Source organism: Gymnodraco acuticeps, unplaced genomic scaffold (genome assembly GCF_902827175.1).
Source record: "Gymnodraco acuticeps unplaced genomic scaffold, fGymAcu1.1, whole genome shotgun sequence".
Lineage (NCBI taxonomy): Eukaryota > Metazoa > Chordata > Actinopteri > Perciformes > Bathydraconidae > Gymnodraco > Gymnodraco acuticeps.
This window is the reverse complement of record NW_022991632.1, coordinates 2882503-2901322: the sequence shown is the minus strand read 5'-3', so window position 1 is coordinate 2901322 and position 18820 is coordinate 2882503. Positions and strand designations below refer to the sequence as shown.

General features: G+C 41.7%; 1 pseudogene; it reads left to right on the top strand.

Annotated features, from left to right (window-relative positions):
• Nucleotides 1-3203: 3203 nt before the first annotated feature.
• The window catches only part of LOC117534144, a 117537-nt pseudogene continuing 101920 nt past the window's right edge, over nt 3204-18820 (top strand).

Here is an 18820-nt window from a genome sequence, read left to right as displayed (position 1 = left end):
CAGTTGAATAGTTTGAGTATAGCCAGTCTTATCTTTTTTTTTTTTTGAGAGGAATGTTACCAGACAGGTGTTTGAAGTGATCGGTCCAGATGTCTCCATTCTGTATCACTGGGTCATTGTTTACTTTTATTTAGATTTTTCCAATTTTCCCAGAATCTGTTTGTGTTTAAAGAATCCTCGATTATTGTTAGTTGTTTTTGTGTGTACTGAGCCTTCTTGGTTTTGATTGTACGTTTGTATTGTTTGAGCATGTGGCAGTAAAGGAGGCGTACGTCTGCGTTGCTAGGATCTCTATGTTTTTGGTTCGATATGTTCCTAAGTTCTTTCCTTTTTTGTTGGCATTCTTCATCAAACCAGTTGATTTCTTTTTGTTTTGGGGGCTTGTTGCTGCATTTCTTCAGTTGGGAAGTATGAGCTGTTCTCATGAAGATGTGGTTAATTGTTCTAACTGCCAGGTCTATGCCTTCTTTATCGTGGTCATATGTGGTGTCCAGAGAGTTGTCTAAGAGTCTTTGAATGTGTTCGTTTCCAATAGCTTTCTGGAACTCTTGTGCACTGTCTGGAGCCCATTTGTATTTTCTTTTAATGTTAAACAGGTTATTGGGTTCAGATTGTGGACTGTTAGTTTCTGTTCTTTCCATGAACACAGTAATTTGGCTGTGATCAGATAAAGGTGTTAGAGGTTTGACTATAAATGAACTGAGAGAGAGCGGGTCCAAATCAGTTATCATGTAATCTACGATACTCATTCCAAGAGACGAGCAGAAGGTGGGTCTTCCCAAAGAGTCACCTCTAAACCTACCGTTAATAATGTACAGACCGAGGCTTTGACAGAGTCGGAGCAGGTCTTTCCCATTCTTGTTTATCTGAGGGTCAGAATTATGGCGAGGGATATTTGTGGTGTTGCGGGGAAAGTTTTGTCCAAATATATGTTTGTTACCGCTCTCTGAGTTTGAGTCTGGATGGGTTCCAGTACGTGCGTTGAGGTCTCCACAGATCAACACTTTTCCTTGGGCCTGAAATCTGCAGATTTGGGTGTGGAGTGGAGGTGTGGGAATATTCCTCGCTGTAGTAAGGAGAGTCACTCGGAGGAACATATATTGACATAAAAACAAATCATTTTCTGTACATGTGATGCTTTTGGATAGTTTAATCCAGATGTGGGAGGGCTCGGATTTTACTATTGTTATGTATTTTGAGAGTTCGAATTTGTGTCAAATTATAATGCCTCCTGAGTCTCTCCCTTTTTTAATTGCTGGGTTTTTGATCGAGGGCAGAAGAATTTGTTTGTAATTTGGGGGACAGTGGATATTGGAATCAGATCTACACCAGGTCTCTTGGAGGATAATAATGTCTACATTTTGTGTGTTCTCTTTAAATTCATCTGTTCTATATTTCTGTCCAAACAGAGAAGAATGTATACCTTGGATGTTCCACATAGAGATGGAGAATGGTGTCATTGAGGTGGTCATTGTGAAGAATACAAATACATTTTAAAAATGAGATAAACAGGTGTGTGTGTGTTAAGTTAAGTCTTATACGACCTGACTCATCAGTTTGGTGCATATAAGGCTAAGGAGGTGTGTGATCTCTCCCAGGTCGGCTCCGTTTCTGCCGATGTTTGGTGGGGTCTTCAGTGCAGTGGCGTAGCTTTTCTGAGCTGTTTGCTGAAACGGGGGGGCAGGGCTGATATCCTGGTGTGGGCCTTGAGTTTATTGGAGTGGTGCTGGCCTGTCTTGCTTGTATGGCTCTGGTTCTGGGTGGGTGGCTCTGAAGGTGAGGTAATAATGGTGGAGGGGGGTAGGGGCCTGATCCAAGGGGATATCTGCGATATTCTCTTGCAGGTGGTGATAGGGGTGGGTCCAGTTATATGCTCGTCCGCGGCTAACAGAGGCTCCGCCCTGGCTTCGTCCTAAGGCCACATCTTTAAGTGTCTTAGCAAAACTTTTACAATGTCCTTACGGAGGTGAACGTGGTCATGGAGGCTGTGAATGCTGAGGGTGGGGTGATGTGTCAGGTGGACATTGGGCATTACAGCACATCCTCTGGAGATCTCCGAATTGATCCTATGGATAGTGAGAGGGTGGAAATCTCTTCTGGGCAGGATTGTGGAGACAGTTATTTTAGAGTTTGGGAAACTGCGTAGCCTTTAGCGCCACTCTCGTCACAGATTCAGCTACTCTCTCTTGCTCTATAAAGGTTGTTAGTTCCTGTGTGCACAATGATGTGGCTTGGTTCTCCCAGTTTGGCCTTTGTGAGAACATCAAGTGCATTATGTGTTCTTGGGCACCATATTTTTTAAACTTTTTTTTGTCCGGGAAAGAGTTGTTCTTCATCTAAGAATTTTCCATTTGAGTCAATAAGAATTATTACTTCAGCATCAGTCGCTTCTGTGTCGGTTGTTATTTTGATTGTGGAAGGAGGAATATTGTCTGGCTGGTAGCTGGTAGATGGTTGTGGCTCATGCTGGGGCGCTGGGCCATTGGTGAATGGTTTCAATGTGGGGTTTGGTGAGGTTTTACTGGATGATGGTTGCTGGAGCAGGAGGCTGCTGGTTGAAGGCCTTGGCTCAGTGAGTTGTGTGTTACTCGTGGCAGGTTGGGGTCGCTGCAGTGCTGTGGCTGTGAGGCTCTGGAGCTGCTCTTTCAGGCTCAGGGTGGTTTGATGTTTGAGGTGCAACTCCTCTTTTACTGCTGTTATTTATTTCTTTAGAATGTCCCTGTCCTCCTGTAGGACAGTCACTTCTCCTCTTAGTTGTTGTATTGATGTTTTTAATTATTTCTTTAACTGGCAGAGTTCATCCTTAATCTGCTGAAATGATTCACTGGATGGTGAGTGAGAAAGTTTTTCTCTCATCTTCACTATCTCTTCCTCCTGTAGAGATAGACTCTTTCTGAGAAGGGTTATTGTTCCCTGCAGCTTGTCTTCAGGCTGCAACTCCGCTCCTCTCTGAGAAGTGTCACTGTGCCCTGTAGCTTGTCTTCAGGCTGCAGCTGCTGCTCCTCTCTGAGAAGGGTCACTGTTCCCTGCATAATGTCTTCAGGCTGCTGCAGCTGCTGCTCCTCTCTGAGAAGTGTCACTGTGCCCTGTAGCTTGTCTTCAGGCTGCAGCTGCTGCTCCTCTCTGAGAAGTGTCATGGTGCCCTGTAGCTTGTCTTCAGGCTGCAGCTGCTGCTCTCTGAGAAGGGTCACAGTGCCCTGCAGATTGTCTTCAGGCTGCAGCTGCTGCTCCTCTCTGAGAAGGGTCACTGCTCCCTGCAGTTGTCTTCAGGGTGCAGCAGTCTCTCTGAGACCTGGGTAACGTTGCTAGCTTTCGCTTTGTTTTGTGTCTTTGTTAGTGCCTTAATAATAAGGACATTTTCTTGGACTAAGGTCAGACCTCACACCCAGCCGCCGGAAGTTGATAGACGCCATCTGTGCACAGAGCCTGAGCACAAGATGGCCAAAAACCGAGAGGAGAAGAAGGACAAAAGAAGAGGTGAGTGGATTAAGCTTACAGTTAATCACGAATCAGAAGTTATCTTATTTAACACAACAGCTGTAATCTTGGAAGAAAGAAACTCACAAAACAACTTTAAATGTGCGCCAAAAATAGTCTCAAACTATCATTAAATAAAGGCTAACAGCTACAGTCTGAAAGCTATCGTCTAACAGCTAAAGTCTGAAAACTAACAGCTACAGTTATTATTCCAGTTCGGCTCTGGGGGAGTAACAGTTGATTTGTAATGCTCAGCTGACTTTATGTTAGTTATTTATTACACCAGTTGTCTTTAAGACGGTTTGAGTTGTTGTGTTGGTGCTCTTTACCATAGATATGGTTTTAAATGTATGCTAACTAGCTTATTAGCATCGCCATTCACCGCGACGTAGCGTTTTTCCCATTGAAATGAATGGGGTTCTTCAGTTAGCAGCTAACGCTAAGCTAAGCGACGGTTTAGCTCATTAGATAAATAGATATACTTTATTTAAATAATGATTTATCTTAAACTGGGAAATGAATGTGTCACAGCAGAAGTGTTTTCAGGCATTACACGAGTTAAACATATTTAAAAGATGCAATAATAAAAATGAAGCATTAGCAGCAAGTATACTGCACTATAAAGCACTTATATACTAATAAAGGACTGGCTTACCTAAAGCCAGTTGAGTAGCACTTGAAATGTTTGGCTCTATGAAACTTGATGTACTTATATGATTCTGTTTTCTTCAAGGTTGTGTCTTCCTTGTCGAATGTACTTATTGTAAGTCGCTTTGGATAAAAGCGTCAGCTAAATGCAATGTAATGTAATGTACAAGTATACACACAGGACACATATCACTAGAGTATCTAAAGAATACACAATATACAGAAAATACTGTATACATGGAGTACATTAAACAGTCTCACTAGCTAATGTTTGCTTTCTGTGTTAACTTAGTGATAGTTACACACGGATAGCGTTATAACCGTGGTTCAACAACCATTAATGTCACTTTCTATGTGAATAAAGTCATTTTAATAAATAAAAGTGAACAAACTGTGAGCTGTAAGTTAGAATGTAAGTTGCTACACAGATTATGATGAATTATATCTAAATATTTGTATTATATTAATAATAATTTACACAGAAAACCAACTTTGTATGGTAATGGTTAAAGTAATTGCATGTAACGTTAATAACTATCTGACCTTTCTATCATTTTCTCCTCTGCTTAGCATCACATTGACTAAATGGATCAATTTGGAACATGTTAGTCACAGCAGCATAGATAAGACAAGGCACTGCACATGGTGTGATAAAACACTACATATAAGCATCTAGAAATAGAACATATCATTGAATAAACTCTTTGGATTCCTCCTCTTCACTGCTGACAGTTTATGATGAATTATATCTAAATATTTGTATTATATTAATAATGAAGCAGCTCTGTGGTCTTCATCAGGACATCTGATGAGCAGCATGGAGGAGAAGAAAGAGACCCCTGGAGCTCAGGTCAGTGTGCACTTCATCACAATATATTCCTAATTCCAGCGTTTCCGCCAGGCGGGCGTCTTGCCTTAATTTGACGCCCTTATTCAGCTCGGAACACCCTATACAGACTTAAATAAACCAGCGACTGTATTCGCCATGACACAGACAGTCTGTGGTTTGTACTTGTTTAACTTCTGTCTAGTTTCTGAACAGATATGAGGAGCTGTGAGCTCTGAGGGCTAACAGCTAAGGCTGCTGATGTTGGTTTTGTGGTTCACATTGTCACTACCCGATCTGCAGCCCTGCCCTATCTGCAGTGCGCATGTGCGAGAAGGTCCGCCATATTTGACAACTCCATACGGCAACTCTAATAGGACATTTGACGTCTAGACGGCTGCCTGATTTGCATCGTGCATGTGCGAGTCAAAACGTCTCAAAATCTTTATTAAAATATTTTTTTATTTGAAATAAAATGAAGGACATTCACAGTTAATGTAATTAGATATAAATTATGAATGCCATATCGCATACATTCAGTCAATATTTCTTCAGTATGTATGATAGCTGTCTAATAGAAGTTACATTCATTTCTCACTTATTCTGACAATGTACTTAACCCAATAAAATGACCCAATAAAAGGAGTTGTTCAATAATAGTGAAGTCACGTTGTAATAACAATAACTCATCTCTCTCGTTCAGAGTTGCCGTATGGAGTTGTCAAATATGGCGGACCATCTCGCACATGCGCACTGCAGATAGGGCAGGGCTGCAGATCGGGTAGTGACACACATTGAAGATGACGTCATGGCTCCGCCTACACTGCGTTACTATAGTTACTGCCCCAGTTCCTAAACTGTATTGGAAACGCAGCATAAAGTGAGCCTGGCCTACCAAGGCCTAACTATACCGTACTAAGCCGTGTGAGGCCCTGCAGTGGAAATGCGCCATAAGTGGATGTCATTGAAGACCTTTACAAGAGCAGTCTCAGTGCTGTGGTTTGGACGAAAGCCTGACTGGAACACATCCAAACAGTTATTTAAATGCAAGAAATTACACAACTGTTGAAAAACTACTTTTTCAATGATTTTACCTAGAAAAGGGAGGTTTGATATGGGCCTGTAATTGTTCATTACTGAAGCGTCTAGATTATTTTTTTTAAGAGCGGTTTAATGACTGCAGTTTTCAGAGCCTGTGGAAAAACACCTGAGTGAAGAGACTTGTTTACTATGTGAAGTAGATCTGAGGCCATGCAAGCAAAAACATCTTGGAAAAATCCTGTTGGAATAATATCAAGGCAGCAGGAGGAGGATTTCAGAAGTTGAATAATGTCCTCTAGGTTTTTATCATTAATCTGATGGAACTGTGTCATGGTGTTTGTATTGATATTAGGTGGACACAGGGACAAAACATCTGCTGTACCTGATGCAGAGGCACTGACTGCTTGTCTGATTTTCTGAATGGGGGGCAGGGCTCAACATTATAAATGGCCCGCTGGCCCGGAAGCACTATTTAGACACCCCGGGCCAGCATAACGTACTTTCCACTTGCCCGCTCGGGCCACTAAAAATATTGCTTTAAAAAAAATGTCCTGTGGTATTGGTATTTTGACGAGCAATTTAGTTAAATTGTTTCGTTTATCAACGCTACAACATAGCGTTCCGTGAGTCGGTTGTCGTTGTTGGGGGAAAAACAAACAGCTGTTTGCTGCGGAGCACAGCGCGAGCAAGCTCCCGTGAGCGGGAGCGCGCTCCTTCACTACAGACTATCGCGCCACCTAACCATTCACCAAAATGTTTTTAATACCAGCGGTAGCCGGGCAAAAAACAATCTTCAAATAAAAGAAAGTCACCGGAGGAGTTAAAGGAGAGTGACAGGGAGCATGAGAAGAAGAGGGAGAGAAAGTTTCTGCTTGATCGATGGAGTTGGCTTCTAGTGGTGCAGTGACGCGTCCTAAAACCTTTTTATAATCTATCGATTAGATTTATGATTCGAAAATTATAAAAGTAGAGTAGACATGTGGAGTATAGGCGCATTCACACTGCGGTACTTTTCCCACAAAGGTTCATGTGAACTCTTTTATCGCGTTCACACCAAAAAGAGCCGGTACTAAAATTAGTTCATGTGAACCTTTTTACCCCTCGAAAGTCCCTGCTAGAGAGCAGGGACTTTCGAGGGGCTCTCTTGTGAGAAAAGAGCTATATTTCTGATTGGCTGGGCGGATTGCAAACCACGCCCCGTAAAACTACCAAAACGTTTTGTGAAGCCGCCATTTTATTATCCTCGCATTAGCATTATTAGCATTAGCCCAGCGCAGAAACGCAGAGAGACTAACTTATGGCAACACAAAATAAAACATGGGACGGGTAGAGATGAGGAGGTGTCGGCGTTCTGGCGATTTACTCGGCTCTATGAAACCTGATGTACTTATATGATTCTGTTTTCTTCAAGGTTGTGTCTTCCTTGTCGAATGTACTTATTGTAAGTCGCTTTGGATAAAAGCGTCAGCTAAATGCAATGTAATGTAATGTACAAGTATACACACAGGACACATATCACTAGAGTATCTAAAGAATACACAATATACAGAAAATACTGTATACATGGAGTACATTAAACAGTCTCACTAGCTAATGTTTGCTTTCTGTGTTAACTTAGTGATAGTTACACGGATAGCGTTATAACCGTGGTTCAAGCAACCATTAATGTCACTTTCTATGTGAATAAAGTCATTTAATGAAATACAAGTGAACAAACTGTGAGCTGTAAGTTAGAATGTAAGTTGCTACACAGATTATGATGATGAATTATATCTAAATATTTGTATATATTAATAATAATTTACACAGAAAACCAACTTGTTATGGTAATGGTTAAAGTAATTTGCATGTAACGTTAATAACTATCTGACCTTTCTATCATTTTCTCCTCTGCTTAGCATCACATTGACTAAATGGATCAATTTGGAACATGTTTACGTCACAGCAGCATAGATAAGACAAGGCACTGCACATGGTGTGATAAAACACTACATATAAGCATCTAGAAATAGAACATATCATTGAATAAACTCTTTGAATTCCTCCTCTTCACTGCTGACAGTTTATGATGAATTATATCTAAATATTTGTATTATATTAATAATGAAGCAGCTCTGTGGTCTTCATCAGGACAGCTGATGAGCAGCATGGAGGAGAAGAAAGAGGACCCCTGGAGCTCAGGTCAGTGTGCACTTCATCACAATATATTCCTAATTCCAGCGTTTCCGCCAGGACGCCCTTATTCAGCTCGGAACGCCCTATACAGACATAAATAAACCAGCGACTGTATTCGCCATGACACGGACAGTCTGTGGTTTGTACTTGTTTAACTTCTGTCTAGTTTCTGAACAGATATGAGGAGCTGTGAGCTCTGAGGGCTAACAGCTAACGGCTGATGTTGGTTTTGTGGTTCACATTGTCACTACCCGATCTGCAGCCCTGCCCTATCTGCAGTGCGCATGTGCGAGATGGTCCGCCATATTTGACAACTCCATACGGCAACTCTAATGGACATTTGACGTCTAGACGGCTGCCCGATTTGCATCGTGCATGCACGAGTCATAACGTCTCATATCTTTATTAAAATATTTTGTTATTTGAAATAAATGAAGGACATTCACAGTTAATGTAATTTGTAGGGGTGCACCGAATGGGAAATTCTTGGCCGAAACCGATACCGAAAATAGGAAACAGTTGTGCCGAAAAAACCGAATGCCGAAAGGCCGAAAATGATTAATAGAAATATATATATATATAATGTATACATTTTTTACCAATGTTGTTCAGCTACCTGATTATGGAAATAGACATGATTATGGCAAAACTTAACTTAAATAATAATCACTATTTATGGGTCCATAAAACACTTTTGAATGCATACAGTACATTTTTATATGTCATGTATTATTGCTAAAAAACATTATATCGCAGTCTTAGTGTCGCCAACTCGTTTCTAATATGCAAAAGACAACAAATGCGTCTATGATGTATTTTCGATCAGACGAGATCTCTCTCCCCCGTCTGTGTGCGAGGGGGCGGGGCAGTTTACACACACGCAGCTGCTACATGCAGAGGAGCACACTGCGGAGATGGCGGAGAGAACGCGCTCCGAGGTGTGGTTAAACGTTACCCGTCTCGATGTGGAGAATACTTGTTACCATAAGTGCAATAAGAGTTTAGCATGTAAGCACGAGCAATTTGTCTAAATATTTAGCAAAAGTGCACCGCAGGCAGACGGAGGAATGTACCGGGTTCGGACCGTCTTTCTAGCAGCTCTGTAGCCCCATCCACGAGTAACGTTTCCACGTCAGGTGTTATGTATGCTAGCAGCAACACACGGAGTTAACTACATATACAAACATGGGTTAATGATTAGAGGGAAACTGAGTTATTTAGTTTGTTAAAATTTCAGCTATTCTGTTTACAGTCTATCATCAGATTATTTAATACGATTTGTTAAAGGCTCAGGGCAATCTCGATGGACAAAGGTCAATGTCCCCCCCCCCCCCTGTGAGCCAGCCGCGAGCATGGTCGCCGCGTCTTTATTACGTCATCACAACAACACGTTAGGTTACCAACGTAAGCCTGTTCTGACATTCTGTGATATTTTTTCGGTGCTAAAACCCTTTCGGCCGAAAGGGCCTTTTTAACCATTTTCGGCCGATAATTTTCGGTGGCCGAATATTCGGTGCATCCCTAGTAATTAGATATAAATTATGAATGTCATACATATTGCATACATTCACAGTCAATATTTCTTCAGTATGTATGATAGCTGTCTAACAGAAGTTACATCCATTTCTCACTTATTCTGACAATGTACTTAACCCAATAAAATGACCCAATAAAAGGAGTTGCTCAATAATAGTGAAGTCACGTTGTAATAACAATAACTTTTTCTTTTTTTTTCGCACACTGTTGGTGTGAATGAGGTATGTGTGAAGTAGATCTGAGGCCATGCAAGGAAAAACATCTTGGAAAAACCCTGTTGAATAATGTCAAGGCAGCAGGAGGAGGATTTCAGAAGTTGAATAATGTCCTCTAGGTTTTTATCATTAATCTGGATGGAACTGTGTCATGGTGTTTGTATTGATTTTAGGTGGACACAGAGACAACACATCTGCTGTACCTGATGCAGAGGCTCTGACTGCTGGTCTGATTTTATGAATGGGGGGGGGGATACTGACACTGGGGGGTTAGTTAGTCTGTCCACGGTAGCAAACAAGGCACATGCATTGTTTTTGGCAATGATGTCAGAGAAGAAAGGACTGTCGTGCAATTTACAATTCCAAATGATAAAAGCCAAGTCTCTCTTTATAGATTTCAAAGTGAACCTGGAGATTTGTTTTTTCTCCACCTACGTTCATCTTTTCAACACTCTCTTTTTGCTGTTTCTCACGGTCATGGCCTTCTCCATGGAGATCTTTTCTTGCCAATCACTTCCTTTACCTTAGTTATTTTTGAATTAAAATAATCTACTAGCTCATCTACTGAGATGTTAGCAGGGGCAAGTGTGGAAGAAACATCCTGAGTAAACATTTGCCTTGTGTTTTCAGTTAAATATCGCTTTGTGGTTTCCTCTTTTTGAACATTTGTGTGAACAGAAATAGAGCTCTCAAAGGAATGATCAGAGAGTGCAACATCAGTCACCACAACCTCAGAGATATTCAGACCCTTTGAGATCATTAACTCCAGAGTGTGCCCCTTATTGTGCGTGGGCTCCGTCACATGCCAAGTCGTCCATTTAATTGATTTATTAAAACAAGGGACAGTGTACATTAATCAACATAATTATCATCTGCAGCAGCTAAGCTGTAAATGTATAATATCATTTGTAAACTATGAGATTTTCCCAGCTGAACAGATTATACTTTTTAACAATGTGACAATGATGATACCGGAATGGGTTTTTGTCTCGTGTTCTGAGTGCTTGTTTATACAGTGATTCCAGTGGCCTTAGAGCTGTAGAGTGAGCATTAGACCAGCTGATCAGACAGTAGTAGATGTGGGAGAGGACCATGGAGTGAGTCCTGTGGCCTTAGAGCTGTAGAGTGTGCATTAGACCAGCTGATCAGACAGTAGTAGATGTGGGAGAGGACCATTGAGTGAAGGTATAGCTTAGCTGCTGCAGATGATAGGAAGTTTCTAATGTATCTGTAATTTGACAGATTGAACTTTACTTTATTGCAGACCTTTTTGATATGGGTTTTGAAATTGAGGTTTGTGTCAATATGTACTCCTAAGTACTTGTACTCCGAGACAACCTGAAAGTCTCCTTCCAGAAAAATAAAACATCTTGTTCTGTTATAATGCTGTGGCCCTTGGAGAAGAACATACACACTGTCTTTGAGACATTTGGTTGCAAACAATTATTGTTAAGCCAGGATGTAATATTCTCCAACACATCAGTGACCTTGGTAGCATTCTCTTCTGCCGTTTTGCCATGAGTAAAAACAACTGTATCATCAGCATACATTAATACATCACATTCTCCACACACAGAAGGCAGATCATTTACATACATACTTGTTACGTCCCCCTCTAGGGTAGAGGAAATCAACATACACCAGAAAGGAATTGGTAATAATTATAAATGGGTTTATTTTAAATAGCAGAGGTAAACAAAATGGCAGGCATGCAGCCTGGAACAAACAAAAGGGCCAAAAAGGCACAGGTTGACAAATAACCAAACAAAGGGAGGACTCTAACAAAAGGAGTCTACTTGCATACAAGGAAATAAACACTATTGCACTAAATAAGAAACTAAACTAAACCTCACTTTAAAAGTGGTACAACTAACTAGGGCTGTGCGATTATGGCAAAAATCATAATCACGATTATTTGGGTCAATAATTGATATCACGATTATTCATTGACCATTTATTGAACTTTAAAACAAATAATATTTTACCAATAAACAAGATCAATACATGTGTTGGAGCGCACTTCCAAAACCATACTAAACATATATTAATATGATAAATAAAAATAAATTAGACCAAAATAAATGAAATCAAATATGTTGCAGTGCACTGTCACACACCTACTGAACCACTCCTTAACATATAGCCAACATGTTGGTAAACGTATTCAACATATTCCACTCAGTTAAACGTTGAAGGCTGGCCAACCGTCATGGTCCAGAAGTAACAGGAAATAAATGTTGAACTACAATTTAAGACCAAATGTTTTGGCCACCATGACAAATGCTGGTAGGGCTGCTCATTTCATCTCTTAAAGATTTTTTGCAAGAAATACCAGCCTGTTTTCATGGTCTGGTTTCAGAGATGAGCGCAGGCAGGTGACAATATTGCCACCTGTACTGAAGACCCTCTCTGAAGAGGAACTTGTGGCAGTGCTGCCACATATGACACAGGAAAAAAAGAAAAGACTCTGAACCCTTTCTTTGCCATTATATAAAAATAGTGTTGCTACAAAAGTATAAATTAGGCTTACTAATAAGACAACTCAGATCTGAAGCTACACAGGAATCTGCTGCAGCAACAGTGCAATAAAAAAGACAACATTAATAGAATCAAACCCATTTTTTGTTGCATTTTATTAGAGTATAAAAAGAAATGCCTTTAAAATAGGATGCAAGCAACACTAGTTTCTGAACTGATAGACTATAATCAATTTAAACAGAACAGATCTTAATGTTTGCATTCTTATACCATTTTGTACAATAGTTATCATGAATAAATTCAAACAAACTAAAACTTACAGCAGATTAATAACGGTATCTAAATTGAGTTTTTATTATATCAAAAACCTGTTGAAATGCTGCTGTTATTTTTACTGTCCCACAAAAGCGCGTCGGCAGCCTCCAGGAATGCTTCTTTCACAACTTCGCCGTCTTTGAAAGACTTCATGTGTTTCGCAAGAACGTGACTGACACGATAAGATGCTCTGGTAGCAGCCTTGCTCTTGTTGTTGGGCCTGGTGAAAATGGACTGTTGTGCATTTAGCTGTGCTCTCAGGCCCCTCCCCTTTTGGAGTGTAGGGCAGAATTAGGAGGGAATTCCGTCTCGTAGCGTTTGTGCACTGTTTTGAAATGCCGCTCCTAAATTACCCTTCTTCGATAAAGCCACGCTCGCATTGCAGATGAGACAGATGGACTTTGAATTGGAATAGATACAAAAATAATGATCCTCCCACTTGGAGTGAAAATTATATATTTTGGGCTTTTTTGCTTCTGCCATAATTGCGGTCTTGTTTGTGTGCGGACTGTCACTCCTGTTGACCATCCATGCTGTTGACACGCACAACGTCAGCGAACCAGTGCACTGCTCACCAGCCACGCCCCGACACATAGGGTGAGGCCGGCCAATCACAAAGCTTTGATGCGTTCAAGTGCATTATTCTGGCACGGGAACATTATGTTACAGGACATTAACGATAAAACAGAATATTGTTGTTCTATTTTTAGACACATCTCGCGATCGACTGGGAATCTCCCCGCGACCCTTCTTTTTAACTAGTTGCTGCTCTTGTTCTGACATCTTCGCTTGCGCTGAACACTCACAACACATGTCACTCCCACGTGGCCGAGTGGGCTTTTAGGGAGGGGCGAAAGCGCACCCAGCAAAATAATCGTATTTTGTCAATTATGCTGTTTTCCTAATCGTCGCAAGCCATAATCGTAATCGCGATTAAAATACGATTAATTGCACAGCCCTACAACTAACACAAATAATCTATACAAAAACACAGCTAAACCAAAGGCAACAGTCACAAAATCCTAAGCTACTCTAACCTCTAACTAAGCTACTCGAGACACTACTAACACACAATATCACACGGAGATGGGCACACAAGTTTAACAGATCTGTCTAAGGACCAAGTAGCGAGAGGCGTCTGTCCCACACAGAGGTCAAGTTAACCGAATATTTTCCGTCTATGACGGATTTTTTTTAACAATGACGGACAAATCTGAAAGCAGTCCGTCATTTTTGACAGTTTAGAACAAACTCGGAACAGCGCCAAAGTTTCCCCGCAGCGAGGCCGTATTATGCATGCCCTCCAAAAAAGAAATGATACCGTTTCCAAACCTAACTTTTTACAAATCATTGAAAGGTCTGTGAGTTTTGGCTTAACGCTGTGCACGCTCCTGCGAGGTGCAGCAGCCATGCATAACAGCCCCCCCCCCCCCCCCCAGTGACAGTTCACGAGCATGCTTCCCCCCCCTCGTCAGAGTTGTGTAAAGGCCGACGGGTAATTCTGGATTTTGACGGAAGTTTTACGATCCTGTCCGTCAAAATGACGGGCAGCGAAAAAGTCTAGCGCGACCTCTGGTCCCACATCACAGAGCCTCCAGAGCAGGGGTCACCAACCTTTTTTAGGGTGAGGGCTACTTTCAAAAAATAAAACAAGTCAGGGGCTACTTTTACTCTTTTTTTTTGTTTTTTGCAGTGTATATATTTAGCACATTTTAACATTATTATATGCTGACCTTTAACCTTTGTGTGCTGTTTGGGTCTGTGGGACCCGTTTGCAGTGTTTACTAAAAGAACATGTATTCAATTTAATTATTTTAACCTGCTTTATTTGGGGGTGGATCTCACCTCCTCTAGGGGGGTCCTCACCTCCTCTATGGGGGTCCTCACCACCTCTATGGGGTCCTCACCTCCTCTATGGGGGTATGCACCCCCGGGAAGATGTTTTTTTAAATGTTGAAGTTAAATGCATCAATCTGCTGCACTTTGAGCACAACATGAATTTATGGACACAGCTCTCAACACTCAGATGAAAGGGAGCTGTATACTTTTCAATAATCCAAACATCTTTAGAATATGATCACAACCAATAACAAATCATTTAAACTTGTTTATTCTTTTCTTGTGTTACCTAGTTAGCATTCTTTCTTTTTCTTTATGCATATTTTACTAATCACTCCCCTTTTAAACTGTTTTGTGTACTGTCCTATTGTACACATTGGAATGATTTCTTACTTTATCTATATTAAATAGATAAAGGGGTGCTCTCTCTCACACACACACACACACAGGCTGTGTGCTCCTCCGTGGCGATGACGGCTTGCGTTAAAAAATAATAATAAACATATTTGTAAAGTGGGAGGACACAAACGAGATTTCGAAAAGTGCTGGGGACATGTCCCCCCTGAAGATTACGCCATGCGTGTGTGTGCGTCAAGTGGAATAAATATATATGCAAGTTGCAACACACAGAGCTCTGGCCCTCATGTGCTGTATAGGCTGCATGATGGGCTGTTCAATGGGGCTGATGTGTAGATTCTGCCAGAAGGAAAATCAGCGGGGAGGTGCCATATTGCTTTTCTTCCCGACTGCAACGCTGGTCCCGCAAATCAAGCAAGAACGTGATTGGTCGATATTCATTGTGGGGGTGGGGGGAGGAGGGGTGTTAGATAGATATAGAGTTGTAGTAAGTAGATAGAGTTCTCTATGATTTAGGTTTCGTTTATGCATAGAATAGGGTAGATTCTTTTAATTACATTTCCTTTTTTGTTTTGTGAATTTTATACATTTTGGATTTTCTTGGCGAGCTATTTTTAGAACGTGCCCGGCGGGCGCCTCACGTTGCCCCTGCGGGCACTCAGTCGCCCGCAGGGGGAAACGTTGGCTACCCCTGCTCCAGAGTGATGATTGTCCCCAGGCTTTGAAGTCATCTCCAGCAGGGGCACGCCGGCTGTGCGCTGCGATTGGAGTGCGTCGGGCCCGGCGTGCTCCAATCACAATCCTCGGGGCGGACCAGGAGATGGCAGCCAATGACGTCAGGGCAATCGCACTGCTCATTTACATACAACATAGATTAACAAAATAAAGACGACCCGGAAGGCAGCAGCCGTATACTAAACAGGATTGGGCCCAATACAGAGCCCTGCGGTACTCCAGTTGACAAACATAGTGCACTAGACTTATGGTTCTCAATTTGAACACATTGGGAGCGGGATGAAAGATACGAATTAAAGAGGTTGGTGAATTCTATAGAAACATTTAAGTAGTATTTTTTGCAATAAGATGTTGTGATTAACAGTGTCAAAAGCTTTCCGTAAGTCAAGGAACACGGCCCCCACAACCCCACCCCTGTCCATTGATGCCTTAACTTTCTCCACGAAGAAGCATGTCGCTGTTTCTGTTGAGTGATTAGCCCTGAATCCAAATTGCATTGGATGCAGTGGAAAGGAGCTGTTGTTGAGATGATTGATGATTTGTTTGGCAATCAATTTCTCAAATACCTTGGATACTATGGGTAAGATACTGATGGGCCGATAATTGGATGTCATGAGAGGGTCCTCACCATAGTTATCAAGAACACAAAACAGTTCTTTAGCCCCTCTGTCCTGGGGGTTGTCAACATGGATGTTAAAATCACCAACAATGACTAGACGGTCAAAGTCAAAACACACTATAGACAGCAGTTCAGTAAAGTCATCAAAAGAAGCTAAAAGAAGCTAAGAGCACAGCTGAACTCCCGCAGCCCTGGGGGGCCCCTACATTGGTTGTGATGGCAGATGACAGGGTTTGGTCAAGTTGCTCTCGACTGGTGAAGAAAGCGGCATACCAGTAAATCAGGTATGGATTTACTTCCATTTTGTCCATTTTTGACACCAAGATGTCTGCTTGTATTGTGTTGCTGCTGAGAAGTCTAGGAAGAGGGCTCTTGCATAGGTGTGACTCTCTGTGCGCCAGTAGTACCACCCCCTTGCTTATAGGCAAATTGGTATGGATCAAGTATGTCTTGTCCGTCACAATAGGTTTAGCTGAAGAGGTCATTCCTGTCACGGTTCTCATGGTGTCCCACACTTTTTTGGGGTCTTTGGCTTTAAAAGCATTTCCCAAAAGCTCTCTGTGTATTTTGATTCCCTCATTTTGACTTTCAGTTATTTCTCTGTCTGTTCAAGTGCTCCATATTCTTTGTTGTATGTCCTTAGTCACATATGATTTATTACTTTCTTTTCTGGTTGACTTCCCTTGAGTTTGGTCTTATACACTGGTATATTTCCAGATAAATCCCATTGAGATCATTGAACTCTTTTACAAGGGAGACCTGCTCAAGTAGGTTCCACATGAAACATACAAACATTAACAGAACAACAAAAGGACATCTTACATCATCATCACAGGGATTACAATTTACATAACTATCCACATGTACAGGTACCAACAACTTCCGATTGAGTAGCATCCAACCGAGCTTTAAAAACATTTAGAGGCACCAGATTGCTCAGTTTCCATTTCAGTTGCAGACTATTCCAAGACAGAGGAGCTGCGCATCTAAAAGCTGTCTTCCCTAGGACAGTCCTAGCAGTTGGCACATTTAATAAAACCACAGCATGCGATCTCAGGCAGTAGCCACTTACAATTCTCCGTGAGATCAGGGAGCAGATATAGGATGGAAGTTTCCCTAACATGGCTTTGTAAATAAAAATGTACCAGTGACTGAGCCTCCGTACAGTTAGTGAAAGCAAACCAGCCCTTGCATACAGGGTACAGTGATGAGTAAGTGCTTTACAGTTAGTAACAAATCTCAGTGCGCTGTGATACGCAGCATCTAACTTGACCAGGCAATAGGCAGGTGCATTCATATAGACCAGATCGCCATAGCCCAGCACAGGTCAAAAGGTCACAGAGCCTTTTCCTGGCCTCAAGCGAGAAACAGGACAGGTCAATAAATAGAGCTGCACAACTCTGCTTATTGTCTAAAATACTCGCCACATCATTCACCACTTTCATTGTGGCAGTGATGGTGCTGTGTTGCTTTCTGAATCCTGACTGATGTCTAAACAGGATGTCATTTGTACATAAAAACACCTTTACCTGCTCACTCACTAGGCGTTCGAGCACCTTAGCCAGAACTGATAATTTTGAGATGGGCCTATAATTATTTAATAAAGTGGCCTCCCCACCTTTTAGTAGAGGCAGGACATACGCTGACTTCCACAATTTTGGAATTGTGTTAGTGCTGAGGGAGAGGATAAAAAGAGTAGTGAGCGGTGGAGCAATAAAATCAGCAGCTATCTTTAAAAAGAAAGGCTATAAATTGTCCAGGCCAGCTGGTTTTTTAGGATCTAACTTGGTTAAAACTTCACGAACAACATCAACAGTAAAAGGAGTAAAACTGTGTTTTCCAACACACGTTTTTCAGAGTCACAGACTGTAGTGTTCACTTTGTTTTATGTCCTTAGTCACATACGATTTATTACTTTCTTTTCTGGTTCCCTTCAGTTTGGTCTTATACACTGGTATCATATTCACAACATTATGCTCAGAGTTCAGTATTGGTGGTCTGTATTTAGACACATAGGCTCCTTTATCATTAACAAAGCATTTGTCCAGGATATTGTCTTTCCTGCTGTGATCCCTAACATACTGCTGGAACCCAGGTAACACAGTCCAGGCGACATTGCTTCATGTCCCCGAGCACTATTGCCGGTGCATCGGGGTGGCTGAGTTGCAGCTCGTGAACACAGTGTCCTCGGCCGCTGGGAGGCACGTAAACAACAAACGGTAAAATACACCCGAATTCTCTAGGCAGATAAAAGGGTCTTAACGTCATGCCGAGAATTTCTACGTTGGGATTGCAGGTTTTACATTTGACTGAGTATGATCGGCACCACAGATCATTAATATACACACAAATACCGCCTCCTCTGGTTTTCCCCGAGTTCGCATCCCTGTCTGCTCGAACAAGGGTGAGTCCGGGTACTTCAAAGAGAGATTCAGGCATCGTAGATTGTAGCCAACTTTCCGTGAAACACAATAAAGAGGCCTCGAGAAATTCATGACAGTACCTTGTGTATGTCCTTAGTGTGTCCACGTTGTTGTGAGCGCAGTATCTAAAGCAGTG